The sequence below is a fragment of the Amborella trichopoda genome, chromosome 11 (genome assembly GCF_054954075.1).
Source record: "Amborella trichopoda isolate Santa Cruz 75 chromosome 11, AtrichopodaSantaCruz75HAP2 v2.0, whole genome shotgun sequence".
NCBI classification, from domain to species: Eukaryota; Viridiplantae; Streptophyta; class Magnoliopsida; order Amborellales; family Amborellaceae; genus Amborella; species Amborella trichopoda.
Window position 1 is genome coordinate 28,681,184 of NC_142346.1, and position 17,510 is coordinate 28,698,693.

The 17,510-nt window shown below is 39.9% G+C and overlaps 1 pseudogene; it reads left to right on the forward strand.

Annotated features, from left to right (window-relative positions):
• Window positions 1–381: 381 nt before the first annotated feature.
• LOC18431111 (dirigent protein 22-like) lies at window positions 382–16,994 on the forward strand (annotated as a pseudogene).
• The last annotated feature ends 516 nt before the right edge of the window (window positions 16,995–17,510 follow it).

The following is a 17,510-nucleotide window of genomic DNA, read 5'->3' on the forward strand; positions in this document are numbered from 1 at the left end:
CATGGTGAGGAGCTCTATGGTTTGGACTTCCAAATTGGCTTCAATGAAGCATTTCTAGAAGAGCTTTTCAATTTTGTCCCACGAGTGGATTGAGTTTGGTGGCAGACATGCATACCATTTGAATGCGAGTCCTTGAGTGTTTCGATGACCTATCGCAAGAGTAGTCTGGTGTTTGTGGCTGACTCCTAGCATGCAGACGTGAAGTGGGCTATGTGTTGCTGTGGTGACCCTGTGCCGTCGACGGCCAGCAGTTTCCCTTTTTGGTATTCAGTGGGGAAGGGGACTTGATCAATTGAAGGTGGGTAAGGCTTTTAGTATTGGCGGTTCTCGGGTGTTTTCGACACCTGGAGGCCATGGATGCTCTCGTTGATCATCGCTTGGATGTCTTCTTGGGTGAAGGTTATTGAGGTGACCTGTAGACCGCATTATGTTGGTCTAGGAAGAAGGCACGTGGATCACCGTGTACTGATGTTTGCCCCACAGGAGGTGGCTTTGTTTGGTTCCTCTCGTTATTTTGGGGTCTATGGGGAGAATTCACCTCCTGGTGGAGAGACACCAAGGTGCAAATGTCCTCCAGTCCTTAGATCCTGTCGAGGATATCTCTTAGAATGCTTGCTATGCTTCCTTTTCTCATTCCTCGTGGTTCACCACCATTACTTTGACTCCTTCGCCTGGGCTCAACGATTCAGCTGGTGGGGAGATCCTAGGCCTCTTGGTGCCTCGATCTGGGACACCGGTTAGAAGTGGCTGAGCCTATCGTCCTTGAGCCTGAAATTGCCTCACAGCCCGGGTGAGCACGAGTTCCGAGTGGCCTGGAGGATGAGGTTTTGTCAAGTGTGGTGCTTTGAGGCTTTGGGGTCATTGCTCGTCCTTGATGGGAGTGTGACAATCCTGAGGGCATATCTCTTTAACTTTATGGGGTTCTACTGAGCTTTGCGAGTCGGGCGCGTTGGACTCATCTTCGCAAATCTCGACGATATGACATTCAACAATGTCATCCATCACGAGAGGATCTGGGCCTTGCAGCAGGTATAATTGGTTGCTCTTCAGTAGACCCTCTGTGGTTGAATGTTCAGATCATCCCCCTTCAGAGGCTACTTGGGTCTACCTTGTCTCCTCTTGTCAAGGAAGCGGGTTAGTCTTCGCTATGGATGATCCTACGCCCGCTTTTCGCGATAGTCATGTTTTCGAATAAGGGGGTGGCTGGCAAATCGTTTTCGGATGCAGCCCCCTGGGCTCCGTTGGGTGGGGTGGGGGGGGGGGGGGGGGGGGCGTCCCCCGAGTATAGTGTGAGCGGATTTGAAAAGACAGTGCTTGATAGGAATTTTTTCGAGAGCCAAGCGGTGTGGTCAGTACTTGGCTGCCAGCTTGGGTTTCTGATATGTCTTTCTTCATGCTAGTGGGGCGTACGTCCCTGCAAGGGTGTGTGCTATCTATCAGGGTGTTCGGGATGGAGCTAGGTCCATCCCTTTGTGCTGCACAGGACTCGGTGCTTGAAATGCCTGCCCGTCTGGTTTAGTGGGCCTTATGGATTTCGACATATATGTGTAGGGGTTTTTGTGACCTTCGATTGATCTGAAGGCCGTGTGCATTCATGGGCTTACCGTGTGGATTGCCTCGAGAGACGAGTTTGTCATGTGGCATGGAGGCAGTCAGCGGACCGCGTGTGGTGAACTTGGGTTTGAAGAGACCCGAGGTGGGTGAAGGGATCGAGATGGATTGCCATCCACCCCGACTTTCCATCGCGATGGTTAGGCCATCAGCGGTGATGAGAGTGCATGTGAAGGAGGACTGTCCTGCGCAGATGGCACGTGGGATGGGCTGTCCCGCTTTATGGGTGTTGGTGGAGGTGGCAGCTCTATTGTGGTTCTCTGAGTGGCGGGGAAGCCCACATCTAAGTCTACGACTGACTAGGTCCGAGTCGTGAGGGTGTGGAAGAGCGACCGCGGTGCAGTCCTTGGAGGTAACCCTAGTGGGTTCCCTCTGGTCAAGGGTGGAGGAAGGAGTAGCGGTGTGGGTGCCCATACTTCGTGTTACCTTAGATTGGACCAGGGTGGCAGGGACAGTTAACCCACTCCCGCATGAATGAGTCACTGATATGGGGATGAGAAAGTCCTCGATTTGGAGGAGAGGAGAAGAGTGGGAATCTATCAAGATTTTAGAAAGAGAGGAGAAGAGGATTTTTCGTCTGAAAACAGTTCGAGTCAACTACAGGGTGGCGTGTCCCCAGTTGGTCGAGGCTTGATTTTTTGTGATTCCCTCGCGCGGGGCACTGGTAGAAGATTCTCTCTCAAACAACCGCCGAAGGCTCGCAAGCATGGCGCGTCGGGTGACGCGGGATCGCTAGCTTTCTAGAGTGCAGATATGCTACTAACAAAGAGAGAGACTTTACGACGGGGAAGGGTTGATTCGCTTACCTCGTCGTTGCAGGTTCATGAGATAAGTTCGGGAGGGTCGCCCTCTTAGATCAATTATGAAAGCCCTCCGGTTGTTCACCAGTGTGATTTGTTTAGAGACTCTCTTCAGACGCTACGACCCTCTTCGCTCCTCTCAAGTCTAGGTTTTGATGGATGCCTTGATCCTTCGTTCCAAGGTTGGCTTTCTTTTCATTGATCAAACAAACGAGTGGGGAGCTTTATCATTCTTATCAGGCTGTCAAAGCGAGGAAGAGGGATTAGAAATAGACAAACGTCGGTTCGAACTTTCCTGTTTGCTCGGGTCTACACAATCTTGCACGTGTGTGGGAATACATATGTGGGAGACGAAGAGAGAAAGTTTCGAAAGCGATAAACATCTTCAAGAAGAGGGAAGTGCGTACCCATGCGGTCAAGGGTATTAGTGCGTACCCATGCGGTCAAGGGTATTAGTGCGTACCCATGCGGTCAAGGGTATTACCCTCTCTTGCAAAAATTTTCTCTCTCCGCTCCTTGGGATGCTAGGGCTAAGAGAAAAGTCAAGCAGAATCAAGCATAATGCCTCTTCTTTATTGAATTGTGATCACCATTTTACAATTGACTTATGCGTGTTTATATAGAGTTTTCTACAAATAAGGGTGGATACTAAAAACCTAAGCCTAAATACAATTAAAATTAATTAAAATAAAGTCCCAAAATTGGGTATAATGACAAAAAGCCCTAAAACTCTTTTGTATATATGACAAATTTATCCTTCTCTGAGGAGCGCACCGCCATTGTCAAAACTTCGAGAGTTCTTCTGGGTAATTGCAGTATGAGATGGGTTGATCTATTTTTATATTCTTGATGTTCATTTCCTTTTGATCATTTTGATCCTTTTCTATCGTTTTGCGGCAATCTCCTTCATGAGTGGAGGTACTCGGTTGGTTTTTATGAACTTTTTAATGGTCTCTATTTAATGGTCTCTGTGGTGTTTCTTTGACGATTGCGATCTTGGAGAAGGTTTTCTTCGAGTTTTTATGCAAGAGGTTTCATTTTCTTTTGCATTGTTTCTTGGAATTTTGGTGGATCGTCAAAAAAATATTTTCAGCGATGGAGATTTTCTTGTTTTTATTCTTGTGAACTTGGGTTTCGTGCCTTATTCTGTTTTGCTTCGAATGTTGCTTGTCGTGTTTGACTTGGGTTCTCTTCCTGGAAGTGTTCATTTCTCAGTAATAGGTTTCATGTGGCCGAGTTCTCTCTACGAGGGGCTAAGATATCCTTCTGAAGATTCTGGCATCCATGGATTCAGGCCGTCTTTTTTCTTCTTTTTTGTGGGGGAGGCTTGCCTTTGTTTGTCAGAGAGAGCAATATCATCGAAGCTTTTTTGTGGGCATCTGAGGCTTTCGGCTACTCTTCTGCTGCAGGGAAGAAGTTGCGAGCTCGTCAAGGAGTGGCCGAGAAATCGCCATGGTTGTGGACTGGTTCGATGAGACCGTACAGTGGGAGGCATGCCTTTTCCCTACTTCATGATGGTCTGGGCTTAGGGCCGATGGGTCGGTCCGTTTGAGCCCGTGCCTACTTCCTTTATCTTGGAAGATGACGATTGTGGTTTGGCATGCCAACCCAGCTTCTATACACGCGGTGGTGGGGATAAGGCTTCAACTCTTTGTTCGTGTACCCGTCTTTTTCCTTCAGTCATCCTTTATTTGAGGCTTATTTCATCTTCGGTTACTGTTTCTGCACGGCTATGTCTTGTGTACCGCGGTGACCAGGTTGTAGCCCACTCTCTTCCTTTACTTGATTGAAGGGCTGAGGTGCGTCAAAAATGATGTATAACAGAGGGTTTTGAAGACCCAATGACGCGTTTCAACGAAACCTTAAACATCATACTGGACACGCGTTTCAGGGTATCTTCACACCAGGAAGTTAATTCCCCTTTGGACCCTCAGTTTGAAGAAGAATAAAGAAGACCTCCACTTCCTCCTATGGCTCAAATTTCAAGGCCTCCCATCCCCCAGTCTTTCCCGATAGCCAACCCAATACAATTTCTCAAGGTATTTCCCTGGCAGTTACTCAGGAGGACATTCAAAACATGATCACTCGAAGCATTCAGGGCTTACAAGTTTCAAGGGCCCATGGAAGTGCTCACTATAAGAAGCCTTACCCTCCTTTCGTTAATCAAAATCCTTTTCCCCCAGGCTATCAAAAGGGAAGACTACTTGTCTTTGATGGTACCGGCTCACCCCAACAACATGTGGCACATGTCGTGTCGGTATGTCAAGAGTTAGCCTCTGATCTTAGACTGCTTCTTCGACAATTTGTTGATACTTTAGCCGGTCCTATCTTTAAATGGTATGCAAGTTTACCTCCAAATTATGTTCACTCTTGGGAAAAAATGAAACACTTGTTCTACAAGCACTTTTATGAAGTTGAATGAGAAGTTAAAGACATATAGCTCCTCACTATGACTCAAGGGGTGAATGAACCAACAAACGTGTACATCCAGAGATGGAGGGATCTTGCAACATACCAAAGTAACCCCATGCCTGAGATTGATGCTATACAGACATGCATTTGAAACATGAAGAAAGAAATCTCCCTTCATGTTGAAGCTCATAATCCCACTACTTTTTCAGACACGATTTCAAAGACAGTGAAAATTGAGAGTCTACTTAAACACAATGGTGGGACTCAGACTCAAACCTCAGAGGGAGGTCAAAGTCGGATTTCACTAATAACAGGTTTAAACCTCGCACTGGCTAGCAGAGAAGCACAGTCAGTGCAGCGGTTACTGCCACACCCATCCTTCTTAAACCCCCTACTAATGTTGCACCTCTCAAGACATTAGATACCTCATGGGGAATAGTACCATTAAAGGGTCAAGGGAGACCCCAACAACAAAAGTTCCAACCTCAGGCCTATAATAGGGTGCCTCCACCACAAAATCTATATTAGCTTAATCAATTTGAGGAAAGGTTTTGAACAAGTATTATAGATTCAGTAAAGCTTGGGTACCAATTTTGTTGAAGATGTTGTTCGAACAAGGCATGATAGTTCTCCCTGAACCAAGGATATAAGACCAAGTAGGACTCACTAGTTACATGCCTCGATCTCGCCCTCTAGATCTAGATGATCTGACGACACACATCTCGGGTTTCGGGAGAACCCGAGACTTGAGATCTCTCTCTTGGGACCTTGCTAAAGAACAAGGGCAGGTAGACCAACCGATGAGAGAGGAATTTAACGTGGGTTCAGGACTTACTAGGGCTAGCTCATGCGAGCACCCTCTTAGATCACGAAGAAAGGCCCCCGAGTCGTAAAACTAGTTCAGAATCGTTTTCCTTGGCCTGTATTATTCTGTTTATGCAATCACACACACACGGTTAATTTTATAAGACAAGTGGGTCAAAAGAGACCCCACCTTGTCTTTGAGTGAATGTACATAAGTTTGCACAACCAAGAGAATAAAGTGTAAGAAAATAGATGAAAGAAGAGGAAAGAGGTAGATCAAAGGAGTTTTGACTAGGTAGCGAGACTAACAGAGCAACTAGATCAGGAAGTGGTGGACTCAGCATGGTAGCAAGATGGGCCCGGTAACTAGATCGGCACAACAGAAATACTACTAGACGTCAGAACAATCGTCGGCCGGCCTGACGTAATGGCTAACTTATCGTGGTAGTAAAGCGAGCACGGTGACTAAGACTGGCTCAACAGCAATACTGCTAGATGAAAAGACTACCATGGCAATCTTTGTCTTAGCCTCTCTTGGTCAAGCGAGAGAGAGAAGAAAGAAAAGAGAGAAAGAGAGATATGCACAGCACTACTGATGTCATCCATGGGAAAAGAAGAAGAGAAGAGGAACAGAGGGAGAAGAAAAGAAAAGGGAAGAAAGGAATAAGAAGAAAAGGAGAGAGAAGGAAGAAGAGAGAACCTTATCGGCGATGATAGAGAAGATAGAAAAGAATATGGACGACAATGAACCTCCTACGTCCATGACAGGAGGGTAAGAAGAGAGAAAGGACATGAGCGACAATTAGCCTCCGTCGCTCATGGTAGGGGAATTAGAGGAGAGAGAAAATATGGGCAGCGATGTGCTTCCACCATCCATGTCAAAAGAAGAAGAAGAGAGAGAGGACATGGACAGAGATGTGCTTCCGTCGTCTATATCAGACGAAGAAGAAGAGAGAGAAGCCATGGGCGGTGATGTGCTTCCACTGTTCGTGTCAAATGAAGAAAAAGAGAGGGAAGACATGGGTGACGATATGCTTCCGCCGTCCGTGTCAAACGAAGAAGAATAGAGAGAAGACATGGGCGGCGATGTGCTTCCTCTGTTAGTGTCAGACAAAGAAGAAAGAGAAGACATGGGCGGCAATGTGCTTCCGCCATCCGTGTCAGAAGAAGAAGACGAGAGAAAAGACATGAGCGACGATGTGCTTCCACCGTCCATGTCAAAAGAAGAAGAAGAGAGACACGACATGGGTGGCGATGTGCTTCTGTCGTCCATGTTAGATGAAGAAGACAAGGAGACTTCGACAAAGGCACCACCCACGACTCGTGTTAAGGCTCGACTCATTGTTCGTGTCTCTGAAGCAAAACAACATCATGCCAATCGATCAGCTTCACCACGCACGAATAGAGAAGAAGGAGAACGAGAGCAGAGAGGGAGAACAATAAAGAGAGGAAAAGTGAAGGAAAGATAAAAGAGAAAAAGGAAAGTGGATAAAGGAGATCAGAGACAACAGAAAAGAAAGACATAGACTAGAGGAGAGAGAAAGAGGGAGATAGATGAGGAGAGAGAAAGAGAGAGATAGAGATGAGGAGAGAGAGAATGAGATGAGAGAGAAAAAAGGAGAGAGAAAATTACCTTACTGAATGGTACCAACCCTTTTTTTCTCTCTCATCTCTCTCTCTCTAAGACACACCTATGAACTTAAGCAAGAATTGAAATCTTTATTGAATCATCGAAGGTATGAACCAAATGTTTTTTTACAATTAGGCTTTGCATGTTTATATAGAATTGGGCCCAAACATGGGTGGATACCTAAAAGCTATCTAAATTGATGATAATTACAATTTTATTTAATTAAAAGAAATTCTAAAATTTGGTGCAAAAGGACTGTTGTGCCCCTGCCCAACAATGTGTGAAATTTCAAAACATTGCTCGCTGCTACCTTAGAACTTACATGATCTTCCGTGGATGATTTGGGTTTCTCTGGTGTATGTTTGATAAAAAAATGGTTGTTTTCTTGTAGGGCTTGGCATGGCGATCGATTTGATACCAACTTCGAGTCATGGATTGTGTTTTTATACCACGATCATATGACTTGAAATTTGGATGAATCTTGAAAACTTCGGATCGATTTCTTTGATTTCTTCACTGAATCACACTAAGCATGTCGTCATGATCGCAGGGCAACAAACGCAACTCGATTTCGTGTCCAGACAAAGATTTTGTCGTCTTGAGTTTTTTACCAGAATTTGGAAATCCGACGACTGGAATTCACAACAGCTTCAACACCTCCGTGTGTGAAATCCAACTGTTCATTATATACGGGGTTTGGACTAGAGATAGCCTCAAACCGTACACACATAATGTAATTAGTTTTGCATCGATCGGGTATGCGAGCGTCGTGATTTGGTCACTCGAGTGAGGCGTGCTGCTGCTGAATTTTCTGAACTTTCTTCATGGATCGACAACTTATCTCTAGTTTTTCTCCTTGCTTGGGTATCATCACAGGTCGTGCCACATATCAAAACGCCCATCTTGATGAGACGAACACGTTCACCAAATTTAAGAGCAATCCTAATCAAGATGAGTGAGATACGGGCCTTTGAAGTTGCTACTTGGGACTGTGCACATCAGCCCCCTTTAATGGAGTTTGGTATAGGGAGGCCGCACGAGAATAGCATGCGCACTACCCCTCTTTAGTCTTTTACCCATAACTTTTTCTTGGAATACCCGATGACCCATAAGGGTTTCTGATGGTGTTGGATCCAATGACGATGGTTCGATAGCTGTTTGACGCACCAAAAGTAGAGTTCTAGTTACGGTGTCTATTTCAGGGTGCTAGAGGCCGATTTTTCTGAAACTGTTTCTTTCTCTGCACTGCCTTAGACATGTCAGATTGAGACAAAACTTTGGCAGGTGGCCTTTTGGAGTGCTTAGAAAGATTTTGACCCATTCTAGGGCAATTATGAGACTGTCAAGAATTTCATTGTAGGTTGAGGCTTTATTGACCTGCTTCCTCTTTATTCTACGTTAGGGACCAAGGTGATGAAAAATGTCTTCAAAAATCTTGCCCCACTAAATGTTGTGCTTTGAGAGAAGTGAGAAGGACAAAATTTAGAAAATTTCCTTCAACTTTATTACTTTTTTTTTCCTAGCCACAAGACCACGTGAAAGCCGAGGAGATTCACGCAATGCAGCAACTAAGATTCTCAGACATTTGGATGCAATGTACAGGTCCATCCATAGAGACTTTAGGGGGGATAAGATATTTTTTTAAGGGATCATGTCGAAGTCCTCACCCTCAAGGGACTAATTGTGATTCTGAAGCTGAGGATTCTTTATTGACCTCATTAGTCAGAATCAAGCCCATCTGGCAGTTGAGTACAGTGTTGAATCGTATTTTTCCAATTTGGTTTTGGTTTCTTTGTTTTGGATAGATAACAAAAGAGCCTTTGATCAACTTTTGTTTGCATTGTACACTAGATATTCCATGGCGGGTAGGGTACCTCAGTTTATCAAGGTGACCGGCTTTGGGTATAACCTCTACCCACTGTTAGCAGTTTTGCATAACATGTTCAATGTCATGGCTGACTTAGCTTTCTTGGGGCGTATTTGGTTTGTCTGAATGACTTCCTTGTTTGTTTGTTTTGGATGGTTTGCTGAAGGGCCTTTGTTGGTGTTCGTCTGCATTGTGCATCAGATATTCTTTGGCGGGCAGGGTACCTCAGTTTATCGAGGTAACCTGCTTTGGGTATAACCCCTACCCACTTTTAGCAGTTTCGCGTAACAGGTCCAAAGTCATGGTTGACTTAGACTTCTTATGGCTTCTCCGGCATCTTGGAGTGCGTTTTAGTGGCCTCTTGGGAATGATGCTCTTCTTCATAAGACTTGTCTTGCATTCTTGACGAATCTTCTGTCCTTTAAGTCCCTTTTATAAATGGACTCAGACTGTCGGAATCTTGCTTGAAGCTTGTATTTTTACTCCTGGTATTGTCACACCATGGATTTTTCTTATGTGGGCTGTAGCCGCCTGTTGAGGCGAGTACTGCATCAACCTAATTATTGGTCCAAGCATCCTTTGCGGATTTTCATTTGGACTTGGGAGGAGGCACGCCCCACTTAAATCATCTAATCTCTCACTTTCTCTCTCTCTCTCTCTCTCTCTCTCTCTCTCTCTCTCTATAGTAGATCTAAGAGGCACACCCCACTTAGATGGTATTATCTCTCTTATGTTATGTTATCTTGATCCTAAAGGTTGGGTAGAAGTTAGTAGATGTTATGTCTCTTAAACAGGGCTTTAAGGGTTATATCTAAGTTTGAGATTTGTGGTCAAGAGGAGTTCAAAGTTTCAATGGAGGGTTTGACCAAAACTTGCTTTCCCTGTTGAGATTGAAAGGTGATTGTTGATCTCGTGCCATTGGATGGTGGTGACTCGGTGCGGGATGTAATAAGTCCAATTGAAGTAATCTCTGGTATTCTCTTTTTGTTTCTTATCATATTTAATTAGATTATCTTTATATTCCCAAATTAAGAATTGTGGTTATTTTCTTTGTTTAAAAAATTTTTGTTTAGTAGCATCAAGATTTCAAGATCTTAGATTTGCTAGTTTTATTCTCTTTGTAGCAAGTGTTTATTGCAGTGGTTTAAAAAATGGATCAGTGCCCCGAATCAGGCACCCCAAAAACCCATCCGAATTGGTGAATCGGCGATCCGTATCGGGAATAGGCTGAATTGGTCTGATTAAGACTTAAAAAAATCCAAAAACATTATTAAAATTAATTATAAATATAGTTTTTTAAGAATCCAATAAGAAATGAGGATACTACATTATTAACTTGCATTGTTTTTCATCAATATGCGAATATTGAGATATCCTTTCCATATACGAACTTATGTTAGCCATTAAATTTACATCCCACAAAAGAAAAATTATAGAGTTATCATGGATAAAATATATAATTATACATGGACTACAATAAAGAATGAATTAAATCGATGAAGAAATGGCCACAAAAATCTCGAATTAGCGGAAAACCCTAATCCGCTAAAAAAAAACCCAAATTATTACAACCTAACTAACTATAATCCAAAATTATTACAACCTAACTAACTATAATTTTATATATTTAAATTGAAATTGTTGGTTTACATTTTATAATTATTTTACTATACAAATAATAACAAATCCAAAATATCATGTAATATCATCTAATTTAAAATATATTATTGACAATTGTAAGAAAAAATAGTACATTACATAACTTATAATGCAAATAAATTGATAAATAAAATAAAAGACTTGATTATCAATGTAGAAATTATTAGAATGCTTATCAACTTTCGAAATAACACTTTAATTTTTCAAAAATCTAATTTTTTAGATTTCTAGAATAAATTTAGTAGAAGAGATTGTTAGTAGAGAGAGAGAGATTTCAAAATATCTCATTGTATGAACTATATGTTTTTCCTAAATTTATGTTAAAGACCACCATGTTATAAAAATAAAAAAAAATAATTAGACCACTTCTTCCTAAGTAAAAAAAAAAATCCATCAAAAGGCGTTCATCGACGAGAGAGAGAAAAAGAGCTAACATGCTCCAAGCCTATATTGTATTACCTTTACATATCTATTTAAGCTTACAATAATCACAACTTAATGCATGCTTTACTTTTTTTTTTTTTACAAGAAATATTTGTTGTATTACCTTTTTCTTTTTTTTTTGACAAGAAAGATATGATACTTGTTGTATTACCTTTTAGTTTTTATTTTGACAAGAAATAATTGTTGTATTACTTTCTTTTTTTTTTGTATGAGAAAAATAAGAAAAAAACAAGAAATACTTGTTGTATCAAGAAATACCTTCGATTTTTTTCTTGACAATAAATACGGATTGTATTACCTGTTTTTTTTTACAAGAAAATATGATACTTGTTGTATTACCTTTAACTTTATTTTTTAATTACTTTTTTATTTGTTTGTCAAGAAAAATAAGAAAATAATTTAATTTTGACAAAAAATACTTGTTGTATTACTTTTTTTTTTTTTTTTACTACTGTATCTATCAAAGGATCAGTGGGAGTGGTGTTTATTTCCTTGTTTGTGGAAGATAGGCTAATTGTCAGTAGCTCGATTGCTCTAATAGTATAGACGAAAATATTTCTTGCACAACACTTTGATATGAAAGATCTTGGAGAAGCTTAATTTGTATTGGGCTTCAAAATAATAAGAAACATAAAATAGAGAACTATCCAACTTTCCAAGAGGATACTGGAAAATTTTGATATGGATAAATGTAAGCCCATATCTACCCCGATAGATAAAAGGTTGAAGCTAAGTAATAAGATGTGTCCTACTGAAGACGAGGATATAAAAGCCACAGAGAGTATGTCATATAGAACCATGGTTAGGTCCCTTATGTACGCCATGATGGGAACAAGGTCTAACTTGTTATTTGTCATGAGCATGGTTAGTCGATTCCAATATAATTCTAGAGCTGAGCATTGGAGGGCGGTTAAGAGAATCCTCAGATATTTGAAATGGACTGTGAATTACGCACTTACGTATGGAGGAGGAACTGAAATTGTAATAAAGGGATATTCACATGCAAGTTATCTCAAGGATTCAGATAATGCGAAGTCCACATCTGGATATGTGTTTACGCTTGGAGGGAACACAATTTCATACACAACATTTCGATATGAAGGATCTTGGAGAAGCTTAGTTTGTATTGGGCATCAAAATAATAAGCAACATAAAATAGAGAACTATCCAACTTTCCAAGAATATACTGGAAAAATTTGATATGGATAAATGTAAGCCCATGTCTACACTAATAAACAAAGGATGTAGCTAAGTAATAAGATGCGTCCTACTGAAGATGAGGATATAAAAGCCACGAAGAGTATGCCATATAGAACCATGGTTAGGTCCCTTATGTACGCCATGATGAGAACAAGGTCTAACTTGTCATTTGTCATGAGCATGGTTAGCCGATTCCAATATAATCCTTGAGATGAGCATTAGAGGGCGGTTAAGAGATTCCTCAGATATTTGAGATGGACTGTGAATTACTCACTTACATATGGAGGAGGAACTGAATTGTAATAGAGGGATATTCAAATGGAAGCTATCTCAAGGATCCAGATAATGCGAAGTCCACATCTGGATATGTGTTTATGCTTGGAGGGAACAACGTTTCTTGCACAACACTTCGATATGAAGGATCTTGGAGAAGCTTAATTTGTATTGGGCATCAAAATAATAAGAAACAAAAAATAGAGAACTATCCAAATTTCCAATAGGATACTGGAAAAATTTGATATGGATAAATGTAAGCCCATGTCTACCCCGATAGACAAAAGGATGAAGCTAAGTAATAAGATGTATCCTACTGAAGACGAGGATATAAAAGCCACGGGGAGTATGCCATATAGAACCATGGTTAGGTCCCTTATGTACGTCATGATGGGAATAAGGTCTAATTTGTCATTTGTCATGAGCATGGTTTGCCGATTCCAATATAATCCTAGAGATGAGCATTGGAGGGCGGTTAAGAGATTCCTCAGATATTTGAAATGGACTGTGAATTACGTACTTACATATGAAGGAGGAACTAAAATTGTAATAAAGGGATATTCAAATGCAAGCTATCTCAAGGATCCAAATAATATGAAGTCCACATCTGGATATGCGTTTATGCTTGGAAGGAACACAGTTTCTTACACAACATTTCGATATGAAGGATCTTGGAGAAGCTTAATTTGTATTGGGCATCAAAATAATATGAAACAAAAAATAGAGAACTATCCAAATTTCCAAGAGGATACTGGAAAAATTTGATATGGATAAATGCAAGCCCATGTCTACCCCGATAGACAAAAGGATGAAGCTAAGTAATAGGATGTATCCTACTGAGGACGAGGATATAAAATCCATGGAGAGTATGCCATATAGAACCATGGTTAGGTCCCTTATGTACGCCATGATGGGAATAAGGTCTAATTTGTCATTTATCATGAGCATGGTTTGTCGATTCCAATATAATCCTAGAGATGAGCATTGGAGGGCGGTTAAGAGATTCCTCAGATATTTGAAATGGACTGTGAATTGCGCACTTACATATGAATGAGGAACTAAAATTGTAATAGAGGGATATTCAAATGCAAGCTATCTCAAGGATCCAGATAACATGAAGTCCACATCTGGATATGTGTTTATGCTTGGAGGGAACACAGTTGCTTAGAAATCAAAGAAACAGGAAGTGGTGACATTGTCCACCATGGAGGCCATATGGATTAAGAAATTCTTAATCGACTTGACTTTCACCCCATGTGTTGTGGGGCATTAAGGATTTTTTACGGCACCACGGCAGCGATTTGCTTGTCAAAGGAGCCACGATTTTATAAGAACTCCAAGCATATAAAATCATGTTTCTATCACCTGAAGAATGAGATCAGATTGAGAGAGATCGAGATTAGCTATATTTCCACAGATCTGATGATTGCATATCCTCTGACAAAGGGGGTCACCCCTAATATTTTTATTAGACATGTGAGAGAGATGGGGCTGGGAGAAAGTGATGAAGAAAGAATGTAAGGCCTTCAAAAGGCCAAGTGGGAGATATTGCGTGAGTGTGTCCAATAAAGGTGTTATGAGTTCTTGTAATAAATATTTTGATATAATGGAACATCAACTTAGTGGGAGTGTGATCCTTTGTAGACCATAGTAGGCAAATAACATTTGTTGATTTCGAACTAAGCTTTACGAACTAGGTAACACAGGCATCCAGGTATGGGGATTTTTGAAAATTAGAAATTTCTGCCATTCTATCAAATGCAGCTTTAATACCTCATAGATTTTAAATGGAGGGCTTTGATTGATTGTTGAAGGATTCAATGTTTACGTATTTTAATTTTTTCCAAAACAATGAAGATTTGAGGGTTTTTTTTGCCCGAAGTGCTGCTGCTTGAAGAATTGTTTTTATCCAAACAAATTGATTTCTGATCGATCAATTGATCGATTTTTATCGAAGTAATCACTGAAGTTTGATCATAAAGTCGTTATCTATCAAATAAACTAGTTGTTTTGATTTACTATTGACTAAAAAAATTTATATCGATTAAAAAAATTTATATCGATTTTTTTTTTACGTGGTGCATTTGAATCTTAATTGAAGTATATCTATCATATCCCCATATCAATCTGTTCAAAAATGAAAGATTTGGGGTTCATTTCAACTCTAAAGTTTTTGTATTCTTTGGCTCGATTTTCTAGGGTTCTTAAAACATTTTTTTAAATTAAAATTACATTTTCTTTTTATAAAAATATAAAATTTGTGTTGAATATGTGAAAAAAAAAGAATATATTCTTTTTTTTTCTAAATATATATATATTTGGTGAGCTTGTTGGATTGTTTTTAATGTTATATATTTTTTTACAAAAATATGTTTAGTTGTGACGAATATGAGAAAAAAATTTGTTTCTTTTTAATGTTATACATTTTTGGTGAGCTTGTTGGATTATTTTAATGTTTTATATATTTTTCTATAAAAATATTATTTTGTGATGAATATGAGAAAAAATTATTTCTTTTTAAGGTTATTTTTTGTGTATGTTACTGATGTCCGTGTTCTCAACTTCTTGTTTAGTTGTGGCATTTTCTTCTAATTTTTTTGTTTTTTTGTTACAAACTATCTATTATTTGTTGCAACTTCATACTCCTTAAATCTGTTTATTAGCCGCTATGAAGAAAAGAGGTAGAAACTAAAAAGTGTTTTACTCATCTCTCATGTTTCCACGTGCTGAAATAGATAAAAACTTAACTTGCCTTTTTTTTTTTAATATGCATCTTAATTCTACATTTTAAAGTTGCCATCTTATATAAATTTTTTTTTTCATGTTAAAACCCAACTCAAAAGGTTACTGAGTAAATGAGGTTTGGTCATTTCAAAATCGATTTGGTCATTTCAAAATTGATTTGGCCATTAAAAAATCGACTTGGCCATATTTTTTTAAAATATGCGATTTGGCCATTTGAAGCAGCACTTAACACCTTGACCCACACCCTGCATTTGATAACCAAGTTACTAAGTAAATGAGGTGCTCTCTCTTACTACCTTGACTCACAACCATTCCAAAAGCTGGGAACATCATGTTACAAAAAAATACGCTATCAAACCCAATTCTAAACCGTATTATAGGGTTTCTCAACATTAAAACAATATTTTCAACATCAACATTAAAACAATATAGAAGCATATATTGTTGCATCATCCATTGTTAGTTGGACTTTGTAACTTCACCCATTGCATTTATGTGAAAATATAAATTGTCTTGTATATTTTCAAAATATTCAATTATTAAATTATATAAAAAGTTGTATCAATTTTTTTCATAAGATAATTGGATGTAATATAATCTGTATACTTAATCTAAGTTTTTCTATTTGTTTTTAATTTTTTTGGGGGATTTTGATATTTTTTTAAAAAAAAACCTACTTGAACGCTTAGTCCAGTTAACTGCTCCGGTTAATCCGGTTCCAGTTCAAATCACTCCTAGCCTCATGACTAATTAACCGTTCCGGTTCGATTTTGCGAACATTGCTCTATATATACCTAAATATAGAACACCATTTCTTAATCTTGCTAAACCTCCCATCCTTAATTTTTTCTTCTTTTTTGTTCTTGGATCATTAACACTGTAAACCTGCCTTCCTCCTAACGCTGTCTGCCAACCCGATGGCCATGAATCTCTCCAAACCCTCCTCCCACCCTCCTCTTCCTCTCCTACTCACCATCTTCTTCGCTATGACCACTGCCCAGAAACAAAGCAACTTACCCCAAAAACTTCTACCAGAAAACGGTTTCGGAAAGAGAAGGTGAGCCATCTCCATTTCTTCTTCCATGACACACTTAGTGGCCCGAATCCGACAGCCATACGTGTGGCCAAGGAAGCCTCCACAAAGGCATCTATGACCGGTTTCGGAGCGATTGTGATGATAGATGATCCCCTGACAGAAGGACCCATGCTTAGCTCTAAGCTTTTGGGGAGGGCTCAAGGATTCTATGCATCAGCAGCTTTAGAGGAATTTGGGTGTCGGCATCAGCAGCTTTAGAGGAATTTGGGTATCTGATGACCTTCAACTATGTATTTGTTGAAAGGAAATGCAAGGGAAGCGCCCTCAGCATTTTGGGAAGGAACCCTGTGCTTATGTGGTGAGGGAGATGGCAGTGGTGGGAGGAAGTGGAGCTTTTCGATTTGCTCGTGGCTATGCCTTGGCCAAGACCCACTCTTTCAATGCCACCACTGGAGATGCTGTAGTTGAATATAATGTGGCCGTTATTCATTATTGAAACCCCTCTTTTAAGGATTGCATACTATTAGATCATGTACTTCTGTTGTAAGGTGATCACAAATGTAGTCATTTGATTTCAAATTGGGCAACCATCTTAGGGTGTGTAAGAAAGTTTTAGATTTTTTTTTTTATACCGGTCAACGTCACACTCACAATCACCGGATTTGCATTCTAACTTACGAGAATGATTATTATCTCGTTGTGCCAAAAATAAATGATATGTTGATGGACTAAAATAAAACTTTCTAGAGTGCTTTTTTTTTTCTTTGATTGTTTAACAGAAGGAAAAAAGAAGGTGAGAACGGGTCGGGTTGGGGCTAGATCCGACCAAATCTGGATCTGGATCTATATAGTGAACATCAGATCCTAGATATTAGGATCCGGATCCAAATCTAAATAGTATAAAACGGATCCAAATCTGAATAGTATATATATATATAATAACAATTTACTATTTAAAAATTCGAGTCAAATCCGGATCAGTTCCACCTGCACTTGGATCCGATTAGGATTTCAATTCGGACATAACTT